The following is a 27,248-nucleotide window of genomic DNA, read 5'->3' on the forward strand; positions in this document are numbered from 1 at the left end:
ATTAACGATGCCCACCCCAAAACCTGCATCATGTCAGTGATACTCCATGCCCTACTTCGCGCTAATACAAAACGTGCTGGTCTTCTTTGAACTTTCTCGATGTACTCCGTTAATCCTATCTCGTAAGGATCCCAAACCACGTAGTTGTACTCCAAAAAAGGACGGACGAGCCTAATGTAGGCAGTCTCTTTAGTAGATCTGTTACATTTTCTAAGTGTTCCTTCAATAAAACGCTGTCTTTGGTTTGCCTCCCCACTACTTTTTCTATGTATTCTTTCCAACTGAAGTCATCCGTAATTGTAATTCCGAGGTATTTTGTTATGTGCCTGTGTCTAAAGTTAAAAGAATTGTGTCATAAAACTACATTTGTACGCAAGAAAACTGAAGGAACTGTGTGTTGTAAGAACAATACAGATATGCTGATGACTGCTTCTCAGGTCCGAAACAGTATTTGTCTTCCAAATTCTTAATCCAGTCCAGATGCCGGTTGTGTATTACAAAATGTAGGTATTTTATTTATTACGTGTGAATCCAAGACTTTCGAGCAAGTGCTTTTAGAAAATCACTATCATACGAACTGAGAAATGCTTCTGAGAATTATTTCCATATTGAATTGTACTCTTAACATAGGTCGTTCAACTTTGAAAAATATGGAAAGTGAACTTTGTTGTCGCTTTATCCATGTCGCTTAGCATGCGAGCCACACTTCTTAATGGTTTCCGATGTGGTCCGCGTTTCGCGTCTCACTGCGTGCCCGCCGCACTAAATGAGGGCCCCTAATATGCAGCGACCTGTTGACAACCGCAACAGGTAGTCCAGGCGAATCATATTGATTTCGCCTGATCTGTTCAACAAGCAGAACACTCCTGTCACCCGCACGTCCAGCACTCAGTTTATTGGAAGCCGCCTCTGTGAGATTTACACTAGCTGCGTCGGTGGAACGAGGAAAAAAAATTCTGATCCACTGCAGTCGGTGAGCAGCCAGCAACGCATGTGGTAGGTTACATCTGGGTTGTTATTCCGTAGCACCGTGGTTAAGGTGAACATGAAATGAATCAGAAAAGGAGGGAGAGTTTAACATTCCGTCTGCGATGAGACTATTGCAAACGGTGCACTACTTGAGTTGTAGACGGAACCGTCCTAGTAGACACTTATCCTCGTTTAGCAATATACTAGCAACACCTCTCCCCCCTGCCCATTCCGAGTTTTTGAAGAATCAACCATTTATATATAAAACATCTGTTTCACACATCATAATATTTATGACGTCATATCTCCTCAGCCGAGGCCCACGAGAAAGACAGGCCGCGGCGCGTACGTCACGAAGGTAGTCCTGAACTCGCTCGCTCGCTCAGCTCAGCAGACAAAATGCGTTTCTAAACCTGTTAACTCGCAGCTGGGCGTGTAAGTACTAAGGAGAATTGTATCTTCCACTGTAATCTGGTATTATGAAGTCTCACTGATTAACAGCACTGCAGCAAAATTTAAGATCGATATTCGATATAAATGGTATAACGGCTTGTTTATAGTATGTAGTCTCTTCTGCTTAACAGTACTCATAACATGCTGGAAGTGGTGCCTTATGCAACTGATAACCATTTTAGCATTATTTTGTTTTATTGTACGCCAGTACAGCCATAACAAATTATAAGTAGGCCCATGGATTTTCCATTATTATAAGACTAATAACAGTAAGATTCCATAATAGCGGATTCCAGTAGAAGATTCAGTTTTCGTTTGTACGGACACACCTAGTTACGAGTTAACAGGTGTAGAAACGTAGTTTGTCTGCTGATTTGAGCGAGCGAGCGAGCGCAGGCCTACCTTCGTGACGTACGCGCCGCGGCCTGTCTTTCTCGTAGGCCTCGTCCTCAGCAATGCTTCTTACAATTTTGCAGATACATTCAGTGCCACATGTGGGTACTGTCTGCAAAAAGTGTTACGAACAGAGGTAGTAGTGAAGAACTAATAAATTAAAACGTCATGCCTGATGCCGAATTTTTACAACATGAACAAGGAAAATGCGCTAAACGTTTCTCGTTTTATTATTTTATCGGGATGTCAAGGCGAGAGAAACTTCTAAGAAGTGATGAAGTTATCTGTAAAGTTTGTTGTTGGAAGTCACTAACTGCTCGCATATTCAAATCGTGGATGAATATAGCCACAGTAGCTTCCGCGCCGTAAGTTAGGCTGCCTCTATACACAATTTCTAACTCTAATACTTGACTTCCTGCGTTAAACCTTTAACGTAAGGTTATAGCTTATAATGACTAGATTCTGTCAGCATTTTGAGTTTTTAAATTTGGTAAATAACTGTGTTATATATTGAAAATAAAATTTCGGTTGTTCCAGAGAAACATTATATAAGCAGCCTGCAACTGGGACCGTGTACCAGGTCAGCTATTTACGAGTGAAGGAGTCTGCGTGTTGCGCTGTGCGAGTGTAGAACACAATGATGAATTTCAGGCTCTACTTAATAACAATAATCGAGATCGTGGCAGGAAAAGGAATATCCTTCTGCCCACAGTCCCTCGCGGGCCCATCGGTACCGACCGATCGACATGTCATCCTCAGCCAATAGTGTCACTGGATGCGGGGTAGAGGGGCGTGTGGCCAGCACACCACTCTCCCGGCCGTTGTCAGTTTTCGTAACCTGGAGCCGGTACTACTCGGGCAATCAGTTCCTCAACTGGCCTCACTGAGAATAGAGCACTGAGTGCAAGTACCAGAAATCGATCCTGGGTACTGACGTGTTGATCACTCAGCTAACGAGACATACAAAGGAATATCCACGTCTCTTAATTTATTAATTAAGACATGTGGATTTTTCTTTGTCTGTCTTGTTAATAAATATAATAAGTGCAAGACCGATCTAGTACCAAATAGATCTGGCATCTGAAGATGACACTACGACAAAGACAATTTATTTTCAGCGTGGTCACGTTTGCAGATTTAACTACGCAACCCTGTAATACACTGTGTGAATATGATGTGGATAACAAAATCACTAAGTTAATGTAATAGACTTTATAGACCACAAACTCTAAGGTAAAATTCATGGGCGAAAACTCCAAATTCTATAAAAAAATCAACGGTAAGCAAGACTTCCCTAGATTGTAAAGCGAATGCCGGAACAGGTAAGCCCCTCCCATTTATTCCCAATTGGGATCCTCCATCTGCCTTAATATCAGCTTGTGGGATAATAGGCTGAATAGAACAACTACTTGTAACATTATTTGTGTTCGTCGACCGCATTTAACTGAATAAGTACTCCAGAGAATGAAAGACTGAGTGAAATCGTAAAAGTCGCGTGATATGATGGTTCAAATGGCTCTGAGCACTATGGGACTTAACTTCTGAGGTCATCAGTTCCCTACAACTTAGAACTACTTAAACCTAACTAAGGACATCACACACGTCCATGTCCGAGGCAGGATTCGAACCTGCGACCGTAGCGGTCGCGCGGTTCCAGACTGTAGCGCCTAGAACCGCTTGGCCATTCCGGCCGACGCGTGATATGACGTGACCTGTTCTGGCGCAGAGCGCCAAAGATTACTATTGCGATCCGATATACTCAAAAGCATTCAAAGACATTTTTTAAGCCCGATCGCGGTGAAACAAAATATGAGATACAATGTGAAAACAAAATGTGTACTAAATCCTATACCACTTATGTTTTGTCTGTGTGTGTAGACGCACTTTATTACAGTTCATTGTCATTTATAATTAAAAATATGTAATGTGAATAGTTTCGATGTGAAACGTCGCAGTATATCAAGAAGTACAACATAAAAAAAGTAATGGATATTTGCCTGTTTCTGAGGAATTGTAATTAATAGCCCAAAAGCTGGTTTATGTGACATTGTAAGCCACGATAATGTGTGAAAAAATGTTTAAAGTAAGTTTCTCTTTAGGTTATTAAAAATTAATTCTAAACTGAATGCAGTTATTTGACTTTTTATTTAACTAGCAATCACCAGACAATTTCTCATGCTTTATGTTCATAAATGTTTAACTGTCATTTTAGCACAAATGTTCACAGAAATCATTGACGGTTCCAGAGGACGAAGAAACTTGAAAGAAGTTGTCGTAATCAGCAGACTACTATTCGTCACTGAATGGTAATTCGCTGTACTTTATTTCTAGACGTAGGTCCGTTCCGTAATCTTGTTGAAATCCAGGCTCAGAAGCTATCCGGCAAAAATTTGATTTCAATCCCCATTTTTGTTTCTCAGAAGAGTGTACCAAAATTATTGATCGCTTCTTTCAAGTATCCGACATTGCACGGAACAAGGTGCGCTTATGTCGAAATCCGGCGTACTCGCACGAGTCTAAAAAAACGACATCTTCTAAATCATGAGATACCGTTGTTAATAGCAAAATACTCTCTCTATTTCCCCCCATTCAAAATATTTATAATAATATATACTCTGTAATGGGCTGGATCCACTCCTTGGAATGGGAAAAAGTGATGGACTATCTGGTACCAGATAATACCATCAAAATATGACAGAAAGCAATACGTGAAATAGTTACTGGAGCACGAAGTAAAAGAATAGTATCAAACGACTGGCATTTACCGACGACCTAATAATAATTACTACTATTACCATTGAATTCACAAACTCCCTATAGAAGCTCCAAACGATCGCTGTCAAAAGTGGCCTCCAAGTCTCTCACGGAACGTCGTTATACATGGACATCAAAAACGTAGCCCTGCAATTATTCACGGCAAAAACTGCAAAGTCACTCAAGTTTAACACTTCGAGTACTTAGGTGAAATTATTGCGAACGCTGGGAATGACAGTCAGCAAATAAAAGTAGTGCAAAAATCTGAGTATACATACATTCGTTCGACACGTCGAAGACAATTTACAAAAAGATAAAACAGCAATGTTTTAAAGAATAAACCACTATAAAACTGTATGTTACTATATTTATTTTCTGCACTAACTAGTTTTCAGCTTTTATGCAATTACAAGTACAATGCTGAAATTAGCATTTCCTTGATAATGCCATAAAAGCTGAAACCTAGATAGTACACGAGGTACATATAGTAATACACAATCAAATGGTGGTTTACTCTTTTAAAAAGTATTGCGTGACTGGCTCAACGCCATCGACAACTTTTATAATACAGTATGACAGGAGAACAAAATTAAGCAGACAGGAAAATGCAATATACACTCTACAAACAGATAGCACATCTGAACTGAAAAGCACAAAAAAACTGAATCCAGAGCAGTTGTTTACAATCAAATAGCACGCTGAATATTACTCAGCTACTGCAGAGTTCCTGGAAAAAATGGTTCAAATGGCTCTACGCACTATGGAACTTAACATCTGAGGTCATCAGTCCCCTAGACTTAGAACTACTTAAACCTAACTAACCTAAGGACATCACACACATCCATGCCCGAGGCAGGATTCGAACCTGCGACCGTAGCAGCAACTCGGTTCTGGACTGAAACTCCTGGAACCGTTCGGCCACTGCCGCCGGCGGAGAGTTCCTTCAAAGACACTGTGGATATCTTTAATTCTTCCTCCTTTGAACCCATACATTACCCGATTTAAAACATGGCCCATAGTTTGAAGTCCACCGCACTCACAGATAGCATCCATCACCTTCAAGATACCATTTTGTTGTTATACTTTTACAGCGATCAATCCCAGTCCTTATTATGTTTAATCTTGTCCAGAGTCTTCTTGGAAGATCCAAGTAAAAAAAAAATGTGCACGTCAGCAATAAGGGTTCCATTTTGAGGGGATTTACTTCTCCAGTGCTCCTGCCAATGTCTTTCTTCCCCAAGTCAACAGGAAAAATTCCCGAGAATATCCTCACAAAAGAAGTAACAGTAACTACCCTGGAAGAAATACACGCAACAAAAGTCACATCTCAAGGTTCCAAATCCAAGAATTTTGTGGTAACACAGCAAGGACATGAAAAATATGGGTTGGCTACTCTGGTGAAAAAAATGCATCAAGACTACACAATTAACTGGAGTATTTATAACAAAAAATCCGTTTCAATGAAAACCTTAACATTCTTCCAGAACTACTCTATGTAGACATTACCATTAACCCTTCTTGTCAATGTGATCGATAAAATTGTGCTATAGATATTACGCAAAATATTCCGACTCAAGATACACGTCAGGACTTGGATGCGCTAAAGTTCACAAGAATTGTATTCCTCACGGAACAATTTAGTTTCATTACTGAAAAGACGTATGAAATTTTTTGGGCATATAGCACGAATGGACGACGCAGTTAACCAAGAAAACCTTTACCATCGTGAATATGGCCCGGAAAACTAAAGTACGAACGTTAGGCTACAACCACGAGAATTTCAAGGAAGGTTCTGGTAACCGACTGACAGCTTCATGGATGACACATAGGAGATCGACTCTCATAAGCTCACGTCTAAATAACTAGTGGAAAGGAAGTGTACAATCAGAAAAGGGATTGACAGTACAAGGACGACGGACCCATAATGGAAGTATGAAGAGGTTTTGGTAAAATAATGCTAAAGTTTAGTGATTCCTCGTGCTCTTTAAGGAGCGAAATGGAATAATAATACTAATAAAAAGCGCAATAATACGTCACAGTATTGATTCACGTCCCATGCCGTAACAAAAGCGAAACTTCGATGGTAGCTCAAACCACATGGCAGCACTTTTAATGTCAGTGGATATGGTTAATAGTTAGGGAAACGTTCATATTTCTCACAAGTAATGAAAAGTTTTTGATCTAGAAATAAGGCAAGGACTTTTATTACGGCTCTTGTCATGAAACTAAATTTCTTCCCCAAACATCAGTCAAATTATTCGCTTATAATTTAGTGACGCGTTATCCATCGCTAATTTTAGCAACATGAAAAGATTTTTGGCGGTGAAATATCCACTGGTTAGCGACTAAGGCAGTATGTAAATTAAGGATAAAGTCGTCAAGCACAAATATATCCTCGAACAATGAAATTTTTGAAAAATTTATATATGTATATAGTTCCAACTCACATTTTTTCCATATGTTACTACTGAACTAAATAAAAAGGACGTGGCGAGGAATAGCGCTAGACGGTTGCGACAGACGGTTGCAAAAAAGAAATAAAATCGTTATCATCACTGTTTTGACTAATTTCGGAAAAGGTGCAGAAATCGAATGAGATACGAGAGGTGACAATTAAGTCTTATTAGGAAAAAAAGGGAAGACAATGGTGTTCAGAATACTGTACACCAACAAAGAGGTCATAAGGGGAGAGAAACTTCTGTTTCTCTGTCTGCCGTTGAACAGAAACGTTCGCTTCGGGCGGGCGGCCAGCTATTTCTGAACAAACGCTATTATCCCACTGCACTGCTGACAAGAGACATTCATAGCTATATTGGGTACAATTCTCGTGCGAAATGCACGGCCTGATTGTCTCGCGAACAATCATCTCAGCTATGTTTCGTACTTACTTTGTAAAGGCGGGAACCGGTCAAACCACATGCGACGATCTTGCAGTTCGACAGCTTTTGCAGCCATAAGAAACATAGAGCAATATTTACAACACAGTGATTCTCATTGCTGATTTTTTTCCATATAGCGATCGCACTTTGTACTCTACTAGAGTAGTAGGAAGCTGAATGACGAACAGTCGGGTCTACTGCACAGTTAATGCCGAAAAAAGCTTGGGATACGTAAACGTTACAGCGCAGTGAGGAAAATATGTTTCGTTACTTGATAACTCTCACAATAAATAACAAGTCCAGTTAACGCAAGGCTAATTACTTTTTTCTCTACCTAAATATGAGATCAATGTTTATCAATTTATTTCGAAATACACCGCTTCACACCACTGGAATGTTTCAAGGCAGAAGCTAGAAATAAATGTATCTGGGAACTTCTCCAAGAACATTGGATGCAGAAATGTGCCAATTACTTCGACAGTCTTCTCTGTAATCGCAGTTCATTTCTTCTTCTGCCTTTACGCTCTAAGATTCCTACAGTTATTTTCCAAGAAACCTGAGGACACACCCTTCCTCTGCATAATTGCAATCGGATTTTGTGCCTCTATTAGAGCTGCTGGTCGTAACATTCAGCCTCCTATGGGGGTTATTTAAGTATATGTTCACTGTTAGCCGCGGGAGAGCTTTTGTCAATCGGTGAAGGATAAACACTAATAGAAATGAAGGGTTTCTGTAGCATACGTAGAAGACTGTTTATAATTTCTTCCTAATATTTTCTCTCTCGTAGAAATTGCAGTCGACAAAATTCTGAAAATATAAACGAACATATTTACCCTAGCTTAGGCCAAGTTTGATTGCAGCAGGAGTGATTACCGCAGAAAACAATGGCGGATCCCTGTTTATCGTGAAAATGATTACGGTCTACCATCACACCCAACGCCCATACGCCTGTCAAATATCTGTTACCATCGCCACACATTATAAAAGAGAATCAACCATGGTTCTGCTGAATAACATACAGAGATTATACTTTTCAAAAACTGCAATCTTCTTAAAAACTTTGTACTTTTGTAATTTACTTCATTAAGAAAACAGGGAAATCGCAGTTAAGGATGTCTGGAAGATTAAATCAATAAAATGTCAGCTGAAGATATAAAGAAATTGGGAAATGGATCAACATATAGACTAATCAACTTCATAAATAGTTTGGAGATCTAGTAAAAACAATTCTAGTTCCATTGCGTAATAAATACAGTACCACAAAACACAAAGATTACAGATCAATTCTAGTCCCCTTGTCAAATAAATACAATACCACAAAATACAAAGATTACAGGACAATTAATTGCATATGCCTCGGAACAAAAGCTGTGTAGTCTATGATTCGGAAGCTTAGAAAGAAAAAACTGAAGAAAACATAGGGTAGGATCAGTCTGGTTTCGGAAAAGGAACACGACGTGATGATGGATATTTGAAAGTGGTAGGTCAAAGATTGTAGAAGTTAACATATGTTGTGTTAATTTGGAAAACGCGTTTCGTGGACTGGACTGGTATACCCTCCCAAAAACGTTAAAAGACGATTATGTAGACTGGAAAGACAGGAGGAATCTTGGAACTCTATACGAGGCAGAAAGTGGTGTTAACGATCAGCAATGAAGGAACAAGTGGAAGAAGTGTTAGAGAAGTTATGGTTTGACACAAACGTCTTTCAATATTTATGCTTAGAAAGTAGCAAATAAATCATTAGAAAAAGCGAGAGGCAAAGTCATGGGAGAAAAGATAAAGATAAATAGGTGTGCATATCATCACGCAGCGTTGCCTAATGTGGCAAAAGAGTGTGGAATGAGGATAACTATAGGGAATACCAAATTGATGACAGTCAATAGACATGAATGTTTCTTTAAAATATGGGACTTTGAAACAATTAAAACATTTTAGGTACTTCGAAAGACTGATGGCAGAAAATAAAAGTTATGTGGAGGAAATAAAAAAAATAGAATATATACAAAGGTAAAAGAGGCTTTGAATAGGCGAAAGGTTATTAATACCAAAAAGAATTTCAGTAGAGTTAATAAGTAATTTCACCAGATGTTTTACACGACGTTTAGTGCTGTACGACAGCGAATCGAAAAGCAAGAGGAAAAAACACTTGGATGATTTTGAAATATGGTCGTGGAGAAAAATAATAAAAATAATAGAAGTGAAATGGGCTGACAGAATTACGAATGAAACTGTTACGAATAGGGGAGGAAAGTAGCAAAAATGATGAGAATGAGGAAAACATTTTGCCTGGGGCATACATTATATTGCGAAGAAATTGTCAATAACGAAGAGGCATTGAGGAAAATTGGAAGAAAACTTGGAATGCTAGATGACAGCAGACTAAGGAAGAGACTCAGGAAAGAGGAAAGCGGAGAGCGTCCATCCGATACGTGTCGCACGACAGATAAGACAGTAGAAGACGAGAAGTGTTATTTAGAATTTTTTTTCGGAATAAGGGAAGATTTCAACGAAACGAAAACGCTGCTGTAAAAAACTTTGACTTAATTAACTAGTAATTTCTGTAATCAAATACGTATGTGGGACATAATGACGGCAGCGCAATTGCTTGGATCAATTTTCAGCTAAGCATCACTTGATTAAAAGAATTGGATGTTAGCCTACGCTACGTAAAGTGATTCCACTGTTGTTTAGTCGTACCACTACGATATCAAATGATGCTACGGAGGACTTTAGAAAATAAAAAACACATTACGATCGTTAGGCCACGTAACTGTTACTCGTTGTATAGGTTTTCAACTGTAATGAAAGTCTTATTAAGATCAGAAACGTTTCGCTTTATCCTACAGCATTTTCAGTGCTCAGAGTTTTTGTTGTTTACTGCTTTCTTCTTTTTCTTCCATGTGTATGTGTAGGGGTTTGGGAAACAGATCATTCACTACACTAAACACATTCACATTTCAGTGCTGTGAAGTATCAATGTCCTCTCGCCATTTCGTGTGTTTTGTTTTCCTAGGAAAGTGCAGTGAAAGTGTTGTTTGTAAGAACCAGACACAAGCACTTGGAAGAAGAAGAAGAAGAAGAAGAAAGCAGCAAATAACAAAACGTCTGACCACTCCAGATGCTTTAGAATAAAGCGAGAAGGGTCTGGTCTTAATAAAACTTTCATTACAGTTGCAAAAGAAGGTAATTAACCTATATAACTTGTATAATTATGTGCATCTGTGGAAAAAAGAGACTGAAAAACGAAGAAGACAAGAACTAACTTTTATTGCATGTTGCACTACACTTGTGACACAGATACGTGACACTATTTTGCAACAATGTCACCAAATCTCTTTAATCAACGGTCGGAACAAGACTTCCTAGCAGGTTAAAACTGCATGCCGGACCGGGACTCTAACCTGTAACCTTTGCCTTTCGCGGGAAAGTGCTTTACTGACTGAGCTATCCAGGCACGACTCCCTTCTGTGAAGTTTGGAAAGTAGGAGATGAGGTTCTGGTGGAAGTAAAACTGTGAGCAGCGGTCGTCAGTTACACTTGGGTAGCTCAGTTGGTAGAGCACTTGCCGGGAAAGGAAAAGGTTGCGAGGTCGAATCTCGGTCCGGTACGCAATTTTAATTTGCCAGGAAGTTTCATATCAGCGCACACTCCGCTGCAGAGTGAAAATGTCCTCATCGCTGAAAAATCTGCTAGTGCTGCGAATCATTTTTTCGGCTGCCTAGAGATCGTCGTCTGTCGTTTATGTCGACAGCCTTCTTTCCATATTTGCACCAGCCACGTCTGTCGACGCCCTTCCTTCCCCATCAGCGTCACCCACGTCTGTTCGGCCTTGGTCAAACTGATGGCACAATTTTTTTTTTAATTAACGCTCCACCATTCGACTGTATTGTTGTTTATTTAAATACGACCGAGGTTTCGGCCTTTTGTGCCACTTTCAAGTGACTGAGTTTATGTCATTACATATATTGCAGAATTTCAAATATGTTAATTACCTCACACACGTTAATGACATAAACTCAACCACTTGAAAATGGCATTAAAGGCCGAAACCTGGGTCGTAATTAAATAAACAACAATACAGTCAAATGGCGGTGTGTTCATTTAAAAATTATTGTGTGACTGTTGCTCAGCACCATCAAAACCTGATGGCACAATCTCATTACTGCTCGACAAGACATAGCGTCTAGTCCATAAGTCGTCTGAATTTCACCGTGAATATATGTCCATCTTAGACGTTTTTCTGCCCACGAGAATCAAACTGCCCTGCGTACTTTAGTTTTTGGGGTACATTTCCACATGCCATGACATTTCACTCCCAGACTGCGATCTGTTATCCGTACCACAGAAGAATTAGTCTGCATGAAACCCAGAAAATGTACTCTCTTTTGACAATGCACTATTCTGGCTTCGTAGTGGTGTTACAGTGGGACGAGATGTGTGACTTACTTTTTGTGGTCTCCTCCTATTTGTGATCCATTTTGTTGGCTGATTTATTGCTGTGTCTGAAACATGGGTCCAGCACGTGACGCCAGAAACTATCAAAGTCGTGAATGGAAGCCGATGAGCCGGAACGAAACTAGCTGAAGTCTATTTCATATCAGAAAGGTTTTGGTCTTGACGTTCCTGGATTTCAGGGGGGATACTTTTCATTGATTACCACTCGAAGGGTAAAACAGTAACTTGAGAATATTATTGCTGGATTAATTGGATGAAATAATACGTCTGAAGAAGATTAGACGTCGAACAGAAGAAAAAATCATTTCTCTTCAGCACAACGCACCTGCTTACAAATGCGCTTTGCAGGACGACATCTGAGGATTTTGAAATACGAATTATGGAACATCCACCCCGTTCACAAGATTTTCCACCCTCCGAACGCCACCTATCGACACAGATAAAGAAATCTGATAATGGAAGATGTTTGAACGAAGACGTTGACGGATGTAAATGGGCGGTTTGCAGTGCTTTCGGAATCATACTTCATGCAAGTAATGAACTCACTGGAAAAATCGTTAGAACATAATGCTCTGACCCAAAACAGCTCAGCGTCAAAACGGAACTGCATGTTAAATTTTTACGTCGTCACATAAAAGACTCCATTTTAGGATTATGTTCAATATTGATATTGTAGTCCAGGGTGGACATTCACCTCAGTTTTTTTTACTTTTGGCACTGATCGAATACCAGTTTTTATTTAGTATTTTTGTAATATTGTTATATAAGTACCGCAGTTTCATTGCATTAGACTTGTACGGGAGGAATGCAGGAACACGGGAGCCAGAACGTACGCTACGATTTAGAAGACAGGCTGAAGCATGGCAGGTCACATTTATAGCATTTGTAGATGTAGAAAAGTGTTATAGTCAGTGTTTAATAGAATACGTACTTGAAATCCTGTAGTTATCGAGGATAAAACGCAAAGAACGAAAAGTTATCCAAAACTTGTACAAAAATCAAACTGCAGATCTAAGATCAGAAAGGCACGTAAGGGAGGCAGTTGTTCAAAAATGAGTAAGTGAAGGCTGCAGCCTGTGCTCTATGTTATTCACACTGAGCAAGAAGTAATTCCAATCAAAGATAAATTTATAAAATGAATTTGAGTTCAAGAAGAAAAAACAAAAACTTGCAAGATTTCCGAGTATATTTCTTTATGTATTTTGCCAGATACAGCAGAGGTCTTCGAGGGTCAGTGGAATGGGATGGATAGTTTCTTGGAAAGAGGTTGTAAGATGAACATCAACAATTGTAAAAAAATGCGTGGCCGAAGTCAGAGAACTAAGTAAGAGTAAATTTAGGACGTGAATCGAAAACAATAACGAATTTTTCTATTTGGGCAGCAAAACAAGTGACGATGGTAGAAGAAAAGAGGATGTGAAATGGACACTTACGAACGGCCGGAAAAGCTTTCCTGGAAAAGAGAAATATGTTAAATGTAAGAGAAAGGAAGTTGTATCCGAAGGTATTTGTATGGTGAGTATACTCGCAAGCTAAACATAAACATTTAGCAGTACGTGCAAGGAGAGAATAGGAAGGAACCTTCGAAACGTTAGGGGCAGAAGAATACTGAGATGTGTAGATCGAGTATCAAATGTACAGTTGCTGAGTCGAAGACAGGAGAAAAACGTCTTACAGTACAAATTAAAATAAGCGTTATACTGATTGGACACAAGGAATAGTTAATTTGGTAATAGACTGATTGGGGGGGATAGGCAAAAATAGTATAGGGAGACCAAAGATTGAAAACAGTAAGCAGATTCAGCTGATTGTTGGGTGCAGTAGGTAAGTAAAGATAAGATAAACTAAAATGGAGTATTGCCTCAAACCAGTCTTCGGACTTGAGGTGCAACTACGATACACATACATGGTAAAAGCAGTGTGATTTCCTTGGCTTTTCAATCATTTTTCTCGATCGCATCTTCACCATTCATCTTCCCAACAAATGTGAAATCCTTAGCGCTGAGACGCATGCTGTTTCTAGGTGTGAGAAGCTTCTTATCTGGTACGATACCCTCAGTGTCCTGTGTACGCTACAACAGACGAAGTGACGGCAGAAAACATATGAACTTCAGAAAGACTACGTCAATTTTTTGGCGGAGTGTGCGCTGTTTCAAAATTACGGCAAATCAGAACTGTTGGCTGAACTGGACCATCAACTCTGGACCTTGCTAAGCATGTGCATTGTCCTTACCGACCGAGCTATCGAGGTTCGCAGCCTGAACTCATGTCTGGATGGCTCAGTTCGTAAAACCGTTGTCCCCCGAAAGTTAGGTTTAAGGTTCGAGCCCTAGCCCTGCACCCAATTTTAATCTACCAGGAAGTTTCATTATCTTAGCTCTTTCCGTTCTCTGGGCAAGAAAACAGCGGAGCGATGCCTCATTCTGCTAGGATAGTCCAGACTTCACGAACGGGGAGGAAATGAGTATCTGATATAACAGCTAAGGATGTATGGGCTATCACTAATCTCTGCCACACAATGAGGAGTCGCTGCAGTGGACAAAACCATTCGATGTTTACATACCATAATCTGCGATAAAGTAACCCTACACCTTTTTCACGTTTAATGAGGAAGGCTATAACGTGGAGTCTGACTGGGGTGTGCTTAAGTGGGGGGGGGGGGGGGGGGGGTTGGGCGAGCAGGGGGTTGCCTCAGTGGTCAGTGCTAGGACCACTACTGTTTCTTATATATACTGAGTGTGTAAGTGGGCTGTTTAGGTTTTTATGTTGGTGACGCCATGTAGCGCTCTGTACTAAAATCGCTGACTGCGCTGTGTGCAGTCTGTGGCTGGTTGGACTCATTGTTGGATTATTCGCTAGTGTAGCGTTGGGCAGTTGAATGTGAACAGCCCGTAGCGTTGGGGAGTTGGAGGTGAGCCGCCAGCAGTGGGGAGAGAGTTGCCAGAGTTTTGAGATGTTAATATGAGCGGACGATCTGGACGTGCGTCCGTGAGGAAAAGGAAATTTGTCAAACTGGATGTTACGAACATATTACGACTTTTGAACATTATTAAGGTAAATACATTGTTTGTTCTCTATCAATTTCTTACATTTGCCTTTAGTAGTTAGAATCTTTTATTTAGCTGGCAGCATTGGCGCTCTCTGTATTGCATTAGTTCGAGTAACGAAGATTTTGGTGAGATAAGTGATTCATGATGGATAGGTTATTGTTAATCAAGGCTATTCTCTTGTAGGGATTATTAAAAGTCAGATTGCGTTGCACTAAAATATTGTGTGCCAGTTTAGAAATGATCAGAATAAATAAAGAGAAAAATGTCTGAGTACGTTCAGTTTTACTCAGCTGTTTCAGTATCAAATAACGTAGAACTTTACCAGCACAGTCAGTATTTACATTCAAAGGGGAAGTTTCAAGTGTTTCAGCTGCCCTTACCACCGTCGTTTTATGCAACCTACAATGTAATACCTGGCCTTCATATCCCACGCACTATGCGCAAGCTATTAGTCATACAGAAAAAATGAGCAGGACCTTTTTGTAGGCAATTTAATGTTGTTAAATTTGGTGCTGGGGTACATTTTCGCTGAAAGCGACGATTTTCGAATTATTCAAGAAAAACGTACGAGAGTGACCCTCAAAGGCATCTCTACCCAACACTCATCCCTCACCAGTCCAGATTTCTAGTACGTTGTTCATGGTAACCGCCCTCCCCCCACTCCTACCCCTCCATTGAACTACAATTTCCGACTACACTAACCATTCCCGATAATCGACCGTTTTGGTCTCTATTGATTGGGTTACTACGCTACCAGCATAGCCGTCTACTTCGTTAACGTTATTAATTTAAACGTGCCTGTGAGGGCAATGAAAGAAAAATGAATTTTGCAAACGTTGCGCTAAAACTAATTACGTTGACAATTTGACGCAAACGTAACCCTTACAGGGCACAGTGGCGTCGTAGGCAGAGGGATTGACGAATACAACTAAATAAACAATTGTTTATTTTATCCTGTTAAAATTCACAAAAAGTTAAGTAAAATTAATACAACTAAATGAATAATTATTTATTTTACCCTGTTAAAATTCACAAAAATGTTAAGTAAAATTAATACAAACGTCAATTTTACAGTTTGTAAGTGCTCGACAAAGCCGTTGGAGCAGTAAGGCCAGTCAACGGAGATAAAAAAAGGTCGAATGTGGAAAATAATTCGTGCAGTCGCAATATTTATACACCGGTAGGAGGGAGTACCATGAACAACATACTAGAAATCCTGCCCGGTGCGAGCTGAGTGTGGGAGTGGGGGCGCGTTTGAAGATTTTGCGAGTTTTTCTTGAATAATTCGAAAACTACGGCCTCTGGCGAAAACGCATCCCAGTACAAAATTTAAGTACACTCCTACAAAAAGGTCCTATTCATTTTTTCTGTAGGACTAACAGTTCGCGTATAGCGAGTGAGAGAATACGAAAATCTTGTACATGGTTTGTGAAGGCCACTTACAACATTTCGGGTTGCGTAAAACGACAGTGGGAGGGTTAGCTGAGTCACCATGTGGATAAATGATGTGCCTTCTGGTATGACAGGTGATTCCAAAATATTTCCGTTTGCTGGTGACACTAGCTTGGTATTGAAGAATGTTGAGTATAACATAGTCAAAGGTTTGGCTGAGAAATGGGTAGTTAGAGCAATGTGTGATGTAACGTTGCGAATCTCCTCTCGACTCCTGTTCAGGAGTCGGGGAATCCTGACATTGGGCTCGCAATACATATTTGCTTTATTAGCGTTTATTGTTATCAATATGAGCGTATTCCCAAGAATTAGGAGGTTTCACTCAATTAATACTAGGTGGGAATCCAATCTCTAATTGGATCACATCTTCTTGACTATCGTACAGAAAGGCGTGCAGTATTCTGCTGCAACCATTTTCAGTAAGCTACCACATGAACTAAAACATCTTAGCAGTAACCCAAGCACTTTCAAGCCCAACGTGAATAATTTCCTCATGGCCCATTCCTATTCTATTGCGGAGTTTCTGGAAAAAAATTAGCCGATTTCTGCGTTCCATTGTTAGTATATAATGAGAAAATTATTATCTGCACGGGATTTCGTGGAAACTTTGTCTATTATTAACTTTTCTGATGTTCATGTACTGAGTCATTCCATGACCATGGAGAACTGGGCCATAATTCGGTACTGTGTAACAAGACGTGCAAAATAAAAAAATAATAAAATAAAATACATGGTTTCATATTCCGTTCTGGGGGGTGTTCGGCGTACGAATCACTTCACAGTCATTATAACAGAGCGGATGAAATGTTTTCAGAACATCAACTATAGTTCTAAATGAAACGTGTCGCCTGTTTTTATTCGAAATGATAAGACTGCAACGCTCGTTCTGAAATGACTGCACGGTAAAACGGCTACTGTAATAGTATTTTATTTTAATTTGTCCTTGCCAATCTGAAGGCGCTTCGCTAAGCAAAGCATTACCTGTAATCGCAAAAATTATCTCCATAGTGATGCCAGTGTTTAATAAACATCCTATTCTAACTTAAATAAAAAGATTTAAAAACCTACACAAAACATGATACTGAAGCGACAATATTGCTTACACGAGACAACACTATAGGACAGCACTTCTCAGGCTTAAAGACCTTCACAGAGAACAAGTGACGTAGGACGAGAATGAAGAAACGTCTGCTCCGTAGCACTAGAGAATATGAGTTTCAACAAAGAGAGTAGTATAGTGTAATATAAATATTTTGTAGAAAATTTTTATAAAATATTCATTTATGAGGACATCAGCTATGTAATGGAAAAGAATGTTGTAATACGCGTGAATTATATATTAACACAGTATTTATTCATTGTCAGAATCATTAAATATGTTTTTAATATTACTTGTTTGGCAAGATACGTCATACACAATTAATATATGTATTACTCTCGTAGTGGAAAGAAAGATATGATCTGGAAATGCATTGCTAAACAACTGCAATTGGTGTTGTTAGACGACAATGAATAAATACTTTCTTAAACTAGTGATCACAAAGACTCCAAGATACAATTTTTTACACAAAATACTATTTTTGAGACATAGAATGATTTACTATTTTTTAAAACTTTACATTGATGAGAGATATTTGCTTATTATAATTGGTGAGAAGTGTAACGTATAGTTTGATAAATAACAATTATGAGCTGAAATTACATAGTAGGATGCGATTAGAACCTAATAGAGACTGTCATGTTGTAGGAACACTGCATTCGAAAGAGAAGTTTCTAGTTGCTTTGAGTTCCTCCCCAGCACACAGGTATATTTAATCTCTCAGTGCAAGTTCAGTGGTTTAGTGATATGTGGGACAAATTTTGGTAACTAGAGAATTTGCGTCATGGAACTCAGCAAATGGAACAAAACTTTCTATAGCTCCACCACAGGGAGTAATCACAAGTGCATTTGATAATCTCTCACAGCAGTAATATATTCGCTCCTCCAAACAGACCAGGAAACGAATGTGATGGTAAGAAGCGTACCTATCCAACGTGTGAGTTTTCATCTATATTTCAATACACAAATACCTTGAAAAATAATGAAATTGTTAGCAAAAATTGCTTTCTGAATGTAATCGGTTTCAGAATGTCAGATGAGTGTATCCGCTGGGTTTCAGCAAGGAAACTACTTGCTGTAGTCTCTCTTATCTGAAGAGTTTAGCAACATATCAATAGAAGAATTAATATTCGCTGAAGGAGGAGAATTGCAGTTTACGCACTGTGCTCGCATTGCTTCTGTTGTTGACTACAAGAAATGGATCGTTCACTAAGAAAGCTTTGTGAACCATACTTCTCGTGTATTTGACATTTTTATAATATTTTGATTCTATGTAGCAAGAGACAGGTGAGAGTTGGGGGGGGGGGGGGATGAATTTCAGCTTATGTTTCAAAAATGTATACAATTTCCGGATTCAAAGAAGCGGCCTATTTGTTGCTTCCGTGGATGGTATGGTGGTCGTTTTGAAGAACCTCACTCTTACTGCTCTACACATAGACCTATTTTGCAGGTCAATCGAGATTTATGTCCTAAACACGCAGTAAGCTAAAGCGCTTGCTCTCGACCAACGTTAAAGAATGACAATTAGTTGGATGAGGGAGTTCGTGCGTTGATGTCAGCAACCTTTTACTGTGCAATACGTATTTCGGGCTTCAGTATATGTTACATAGCCTGAAACTCATTTGTGGGAACGTATACAAAAGACTGATGTAACGTTTCTGATAACGGTTCTCTCGCAGTGTAGAATATTCAGAATCATTACGTGTTTGTGTTCTCCTTCAGTATTTCTAAGGACGGAAACGTTTACTGAAATCGATTCCGTGAATATAAAAAAAAATTCTCTAGAGAAATCAGAAAGTATTTCCTCGATGTTTGTAACTCTAGACGCGGTACTAATAGGAGAGTCTATTACGACATAAATGTGATGTGAACAAAGTGAAGTAAGCAGTACCAGTCGTTAGACTGTTAAATGTAGCAAAGCAATGCCTCAGTGATGAAAGAGCGTTTTGTTACAGTCTTCAGCGATTAGTCACTTTTTTGACCTTCCAGTTACATCATTATGTAGAGGTGTATTTAGCTTTTGGGTGGTATTCGTAATCAACTCGTATTGTTGGTATAAATTATGCCAAAAATTTGTACAATACCTTTTCCACAACAGGTAAAGAAGCGCAGGACTGAATTAAAAAAAGAGTCATTTAAAACTCATGTATCGTGATAATGGACATCTGAAATCATCATTGTCAAAGTATGGTGATAATTCACAATATTAAATAACTCCGCTGCTATTCTCATGTTCTGTCATAATCTTAAAACGCACACAGAGATTCAAATCAGAGGCCAAGCAGGAAAATTAAATCGCAAATAAATTTTAGTATTACTCTAAGAGAATTATTGGGTTTGGGCTGGAGTGTCAGTCAGGTGCCTTTGCAAAATTACTTCTCAGGAGGAAAGGTCTTCCACGTCTGGGGGAAATTGTATGGTGATCAACTGTAGGTGCTACTGACCGGTGAGGTGGAGCTGCGTGCGACGGTGTGACGTCGGCGTCGTTGGCTGCGTCTGCTCGGGCGTCGGGGTCGGACAGCGGCGTCGGCGGTGAGGTGACAGTGGCGTGCGCGCACCCCCCAGCGCCGGTATTTAAACACGACGCCACGCACGTGCTCCGCAGTGCGCATGCGCGGGGCTCGCCCACGACCGCCGCGGCAACCCTGCTAGCGGGTCAGCGGGGGCGCACGCGCCTGCCCGGTGTCGTTTTGGGCGCAGCCTCTGGTTACCTCCCCCCAGTGGCAAGGCGCTCGTCACCCAAAGCACCCACCTGCGGGAGCGTCTGGGCAAAGCTGCGCTGAGGAGAAAAAAATAACGTACTTCTGGGGAAGATCTGGCGACTAAATAGTTGTCGCCTAAACACTCTCAGTGAGAATTTACCATCTTAAGCGCGGTTTTAATACTACAAAACAAACATGAAACACATAAAATATGAATCAGTGTACAGTGAATGTTCATATGATTCCACGGTCATTGTCAATTTGAATAAAATTAGTTTGTGATGGTGGTGTCCTCACAATATCTAAAAAAAAAAAAAAAAAATCGTATTTCAGCTGCCAATAAATTCTTTATTCACAACCATTTCCATCTTTAGATGATCGTCAGATATTTTAAAATAGATTTTAACAGCTTATATGACAGTGTTAAAAATATGACTCCAAATAGCATAAAATCCTATTAACAGCAGTGATGAAGGATAAATTTTATGTTACTTGACGTCATAGCTTTAACATTGGTATATCAGCTGTTTTAAATGAACCCAAGGGGTAAGAACAATGTAACGACCTAAAGAAAAGTGTTTTCTTGAGACTTGTTAATGGGCAGAAGGAAAGATGACAGAAAAGTAATACTTGCAGCAGTTATTGAACATAGATTCAACTACATTATTTAAAAAAACTGTCGGGAAATATTATTAAATAGTGACAATGCAGCAGTTCTCCCGAGCCATGTTGAATATGAGGCGATCTGTGGCACGCACTATAACTGGTGTAAATTTGAATCCGAAAAAAAGAAAAAAAAATTATGTGATGTATATGTGTGTAGTTGGTGAACCACGTAAGGGATTTTAGAAATAGTTGTGATTAAATATACAAATAAAAAGATTGAAAGTGATAGTTATGTTGTGTCGTTTTGAAAAATCATATACCGAGAAGTTTTGATATGTGTTATATACATGAACGCATTCAAAAAGTCTAGTTTTAGCAAATTCTTACCGTTAATCTTCTATCCCAGTCCCTGCCTGTCGTACAGTTGTCGTTGCAGTCGACATCATATCCACTAGTTTATCATAGAACGATTGAAATATCGTTCGTGACAATTCCATGAAGGCACAGAACTTTACAGTTCTGTTTAGCCCTATTCCAAGGAGGCGCATTGCCAGGACGATTTGACGGTTGATTCCACATGCGTTCCGTATAAACTTATTACTTGGTGTAACAACTTCTGGCAGTTTGGACAAGCAATAATTATTGTGAAGCCTAAGTCTTCAGGACTTCGTCCTTGCAATGTGATGTCTGCATTGCACTTTTACATGTCACGTGTTGAGAAATAACAGATAAAACGGCAAGAAAATTTGTAATCCAATGGCTCAAGTTGTAATTCACATCAAAATCCTGGTCACTGTGTTTCAGTTTCTTAGCAGACGCACTGACTCTTTCAGAACTAATCTCAGCCTCATATCTATTCATTGGACGCTTTGATGACATACTGCTTCGAGCCCGCATTGCATACGATGTTTTCGTACCTTTTCTTCAAAATGGTTCAAATGGCTCTGAGCACTATGGGACTTAACTTCTGTGGTCATCAGTCCCCTAGAACTCAGAACTACTTAAACCTAACTAACCTAAGGACATCACACACATCCATGCCCGAGGCAGGATTCGAACCTGCGACCGTAGCAGTCGCACGGTTCCGGACTGAGCGCCTTAACCGCTAGACCACGGCGGCCGGCGTACCTTTTCTCACCGAGTACAATTTCTTACCTGTCATTTTTACTTGACAAACAAAACTGTATACCACAAGGTCACAAATAAACAAACAAAAGTCAATACTGCACACAAAAATCAAATTCGAAACGAAAGAATTGCGTTTTTCGTGCGAGTACTGACACTTGCTGGCCCCAATCTAACATATTATTTTTTTGAATAGCTTCTAACTATACACAGACGCTACAGGGGCTATCGAGTTGTCGCAAATAAGTCGATTCGGGCCATCCGAAGCGCCAGAGAAGAAGCTCGGAATTTCATAGAACAGAGGTTAGACATTTTGTCTCATATTTTAGAAAGTTCAGAGTATCCTTTAAACCAATAAAAAAGATTTTTTGAAAATTCTACAGTGTTGTTACCGCTTCAGATACATAATGATAATGTGAAGATTGAAACCGGCTGTAATTAGCAGCTCCTGGAGGTGGAACTATTTCGTTTCTTTTTAATAAAATCCGTTTGGGCACTATTCCGAGTCATTTACAAACTAAAAGCAACTACTACGACCTACATTTCGACCGCCTTTACAGTGGCCGTATACGGGGCACGTTGCTTACCAAGCAGTTTAATTGGCCTGAAGACGTACCTCCTTTCCGCCTGAGACAGTAGGGACAGCGTTCAGCGTTTTCTATAGCAGGCCGGGAACAGTAATAGTAAGGGTAAAAATTCCACCTGTTAGCAAACAAGACAAGGCTTTCTGATCAGACGAATATAGGTTAATGGGAGTAGGAATCGTTATGAATAGGAAGTTAAGGCAGAAGTGAGTTACTGTGATCAGTCCAATGGTATCGGTTGTTCCCATCAGAATCGACAGCAAACAAACACAGACAATGATAGTTCAGGTATACACGCCGACGTCGCAAGCAGAAAATGAAAAGCTGGAGAAATTAAATGAGGATAGTAAACTGGTAACTCAGTAAGTAAAGGGAGGCGAAAATCTAATAGTCATGAGGGACGGGTATGCTTTTGCAGGGAAAGAAGTAGAAGAAAGGGATACAAAAGAATATGACGTTGATACTAGGAATGAGAGAGGAAAAAGATTAATGGAGTTCTGCAATAAATTTCAATCAGTAATAACAAATAATCTGTTCAAGGATCACAAGAAGAGGTGATATACTTGGAAAAGGCCTTGTGATATGGAAAGATTTCAGTTAGAATTACATCATGGTCAGGTAAACATTCCGAAATCAAATATTGTACTGTAAGGCGTACACCCTGTAGACTCTGATCATAATTTAGTAATGATGAAAAATAGGCTGAAGAGGCTAGTCAGAAAGTATCAATATGTGACGAAGTGAGATACGGAAATACTAAGGAGTGAAAAGATACACTTGAAGTTTTCCCAGGCTACAGACACTATGATAATGAATAGCTAAGTAAGCAGTTCAGTTGGAGAGGAACGGACGTCTCTAGAAAGGGCAGTCACAGAAGATGGAAGTAAAAACGTAGGTACGAGGAAAGTAGCTGCGAAGAAACCATAGGTAACTGAAGAAACGCCCGCATCTCGTGGTCATGCGGTAGCGTTCTCGCTTCCCACGCCCGGGTTCCCGGGTTCGATTCCCGGCGGGGTCAGGGATTTTCTCCGCCTCGTGATGGCTGGGTGTTGTGGGCTGTCCTTAGGTTAGTTAGGTTTAAGTAGTTCTAAGTTCTAGGGGACTGATGACGATAGATGTTAAGTCCCATAGTGCTCAGAGCCAACGGAAGAAATACTTCAACTGACTGACGAAAGAAGGAAATACGAGTCACTTACGAATGAAATAAAAAGTGTAGGAAAGCTAAATCGATATAGTTGCATGAAAAATGCGCAGATATAGAAAAAGAAGTGATTGCGGATGGATTGACTCAGCATACCTGTATAAAAAATTCATAAGAGTCTCCGGTGAAATTAAAACCAAGGGCGGTAACAGTATGAGCGCAATGGGAATTCCTCTGTTTAATGCAGTGGAGAGAGAGAGAATAAGTTGAAAGACTACACTGGAGGCCTCTGGTGGGGAAGGATTTGTCTGATGACGTGATAGAAGAAGAAACAGGATTCAATAGGGAAGAGATAGACGACCAAGCATTATATTCAGAATTTTAAAATACTTCGGAAGACTTAAAGTCAGATAAGGCAGAAGGGTTAGATTCCGTCGGAATTTCTAAAATCACTGGGGGAAGTGGCAACAAAACGACTATAAACATTGTTGTGTAGCATCCATGAGACTGACGACTTTCGGAAAAGTATCATCCACACAATTCCGAAGATTGCAAGACCCGACAAGTGCAAGAATTACCACACAATCGACTTAGCAGCTCACGCATCCAAGTTGCTGACAAGAATCTACATCTACATCCATACTCCGCAAGCCACCTGACGGTGTGTGGCGGAGGGTACCTTGAGTACCTCTGTGTGTTCTCCCTTCTATTCCAGTCTCGTATTGTTCGTGGAAAGAAGGACTGTCAGTATGCCTCTGTGTGGGCTCTAATCTCTCTGATTTTATCCTCATGGTCTCTTCGCGAGATATACGTAGGAGGGAGCAATATACTCCTCGACTCCTCGGTGAAGGTATGTTCTCGAAACTTCAACAAAAGCCCGTACCGAGTTACTGAGCGTCTCTCCTGCAGTCTTCCACTGGAGTTTATCTATCATCTCCGTAACGCTTTCGCGATTACTAAATGATCCTGTAACGAAGCGCGCTGCTCTCCGTTGGATCTTCTCTATCTCTTCTATCAACCCAATCTGGTACGGATCCCACACTGCTGAGCAGTATTCAAGTAGTGGGCTAACAAGTGTACTGTAACCTACTTCCTTTGTTTTTGGATTGCATTTCCTTAGGATTCTTCTAATGAATCTCAGTCTGGCATTTGCTTTACCGACGATCAACTTTATATGATCATTCCATTTTAAATCACTCCTAATGCCTACTCCCAGATAATTTATGGAATTAACTGCTTCCAGTTGCTGACCTGCTATTTTGTAGCTAAATGAATAGGGATCTATCTTTCTATGTATTCGCAGCACATTACACTTGTCTACATTGAGATTCAATTGCCATTCCCTGCACCATGCGTCAATTCGCTGCAGATCCTCTTGCATTTTAGAACAATTTTCCATTGTTACAACCTCTCGATATACCACAGCATCATCCGCAAAAAGCCTCAGTGAACTTCCGATGTCATCCACAAGGTCATTTATGTATATTGTGAATAGCAACGGTCCTACGACACTCCCCTGTGGCACACCTGAAATCACTCTTACTTCGGAAGACTTCTCCCCGTTGAGAATGACATGCTGCGTTCTGTTATCTAGGAACACTTCAATCCAATCACACAATTGGTCTGATAGTCCATATGCTCTTACTTTGTTCATTAAACGACTGTGGGGAACTGTATCGAACGCCTTGCGGAAGTCAAGAAACACGGCATCTAGCTGGGAACCCGTGTCTATGGCCCTCTGAGTCTCGTGGACGAATAGCGCAAAAAAACTGATGATGGTCGAAGTACAGAGGATATAAAATGAAGACTGACAATGGCAAGCAAAGCGTTTCTGAAGAGAAATTTGTTAACATCGAGTATAGATTTAAGTGTCAGGAAGCTTATAATATACAGAAAAATGGAAAAGAAAATGGAAGATCTGTTACAAGACGATCAGTTTGGCTTTAGGAAGGCACCAGTGAGGGAGTTCTGAAGTTGCGGTTGATAATGGTGTTGTTGTGTTGTTGTGGTCTCCAGTCCTGAGACTGGTTTGATGCAGCTCTCCATGCTACTCTATCCTGTGCAAGCTTCTTCATCTCCCAGTACGTACTGCAGCCTACATCCTTCAGAATCTGCTTAGTGTATTCATCTCTTGGTCTCCCTCTACGATTTTTACCCTGCACGCTGCGCTCCAATACTAAATTTGTGATTCCTTGATGCCTCAGAACACGACCTACCAACCAATCCCTTCTTCTAGTCAACTTGTGTCACAAACTCTTCTTCTCTTCAATCCTATTCAGTACCTACTCCTTAGGTTATGTGATCTACCCATCTAATCTTCAGCATTCTTCTGTAGCACCACATTTCGAAAGCTTCTACTCTCTTCTTGTCCAACCTATTTATCGTCCATGTTTCACTTCCATACATGGCTACACTCCATACGAATACTTTCAGAAACGACTTCCTGACACTTAAATCTCTACTCGATGTTAACAAATTTCTCTATTGCCATTGCCAGTCTACATTTTATATCCTCTCTACTTCGACCATCATCAGTTATTTTGCTCCCAAACAGCAAAACTCCTTTACTACTTTAAGTGTCTCATTTCCTAATCTAATTCAATCAGCATCACCCAACTTAATTCGACTACTACATTACATTATCCTCGTTTTGCTTTTGTTGATGTTCATCTTATATCCTGCTTACAAGACACTGTCCATTCCGTTCAAATGCTCTTCCAAGTCCTTTGCTGTCTCTGACAGAATTGCAATGTCATCGGCGAACCTTAAAGTTTTTATTTCTTCTCCATGGATTTTAATACCTACTCCGAATTTTTCCTTTGTTTCCTTTACTGCTTGCTCAATACACAGATTGAACAACATCGGGGAGAGGCTACAACCCTGTCTCACTCCCTTCCCAACCACTGCTTCCCTTTCATGTCCTTCGACTCTTATAACTGCCATCTGGTTTCTGTACAAATTGTAAATAGCCTTTCGCTCCCTGTATTGTACCCCTGCCACCTTCAGAAGTTGAAAGAGAGTATTCCAGTCAACATTTTCAAAAGCTTTCTCTAAGTCTACAAATGCTAGAAACGTAGGTTTGCCTTTTCTTAATCTAGCTTCTAAAATAAGTCGTAGGGTCAGTATCGCCTCACGTGTTCCCATATTTCTACGGAATCCAAACTAACCTTCCCCGAGGTCGGCTTCTACAAGTTTTTCCATTCGTCTGTAGAGAATTCGCGTTGGTATTTTGCAGCTGTGACTTATTAAACTGATAGTTCTGTAATTTTCACATCTGTCAAAGCCTACTTTCTTTGGGATTGGAATTATTATATTCTTCTTGAAGTCTGAGGGTATTTCGCCTGTCTCATATATTTTGCTCACCAAATGGTAGAATTTTGTCAGGATTGGCTCTCCCAAGGCTGTCAGTAGTTCTAATGGAATGTTGTCTACTCCCGGGGCCTTGTTTCGACTTAGGTCTTTCAGTGCTCTATCAAACTCTTCACGCAGTATCGTATCTCCCATTTCATTTTCATCTACATCCTCTTCCATTTATATAACATTGCCCTCAAGTACATCACCCTTGTATAGACCCTTTATATAC

General features: G+C 40.0%; 1 protein-coding gene across 1 annotated transcript in view; it reads right to left on the reverse strand.

Annotated features, from left to right (window-relative positions):
- Positions 1-20,039, reverse strand: part of LOC124790027 — a 325,305-nt gene extending 305,266 nt beyond the window's left edge. The window contains exon 1 of the mRNA XM_047257582.1: positions 19,952-20,039. The gene's annotated coding sequence lies outside the window, so the exon portion shown is untranslated. The remainder of the gene's footprint in view (positions 1-19,951) is intronic.
- Positions 20,040-27,248: the final 7,209 nt, after the last annotated feature.

This window comes from Schistocerca piceifrons, chromosome 3 (assembly GCF_021461385.2).
Source record: "Schistocerca piceifrons isolate TAMUIC-IGC-003096 chromosome 3, iqSchPice1.1, whole genome shotgun sequence".
Taxonomy (NCBI): Eukaryota; Metazoa; Arthropoda; class Insecta; order Orthoptera; family Acrididae; genus Schistocerca; species Schistocerca piceifrons.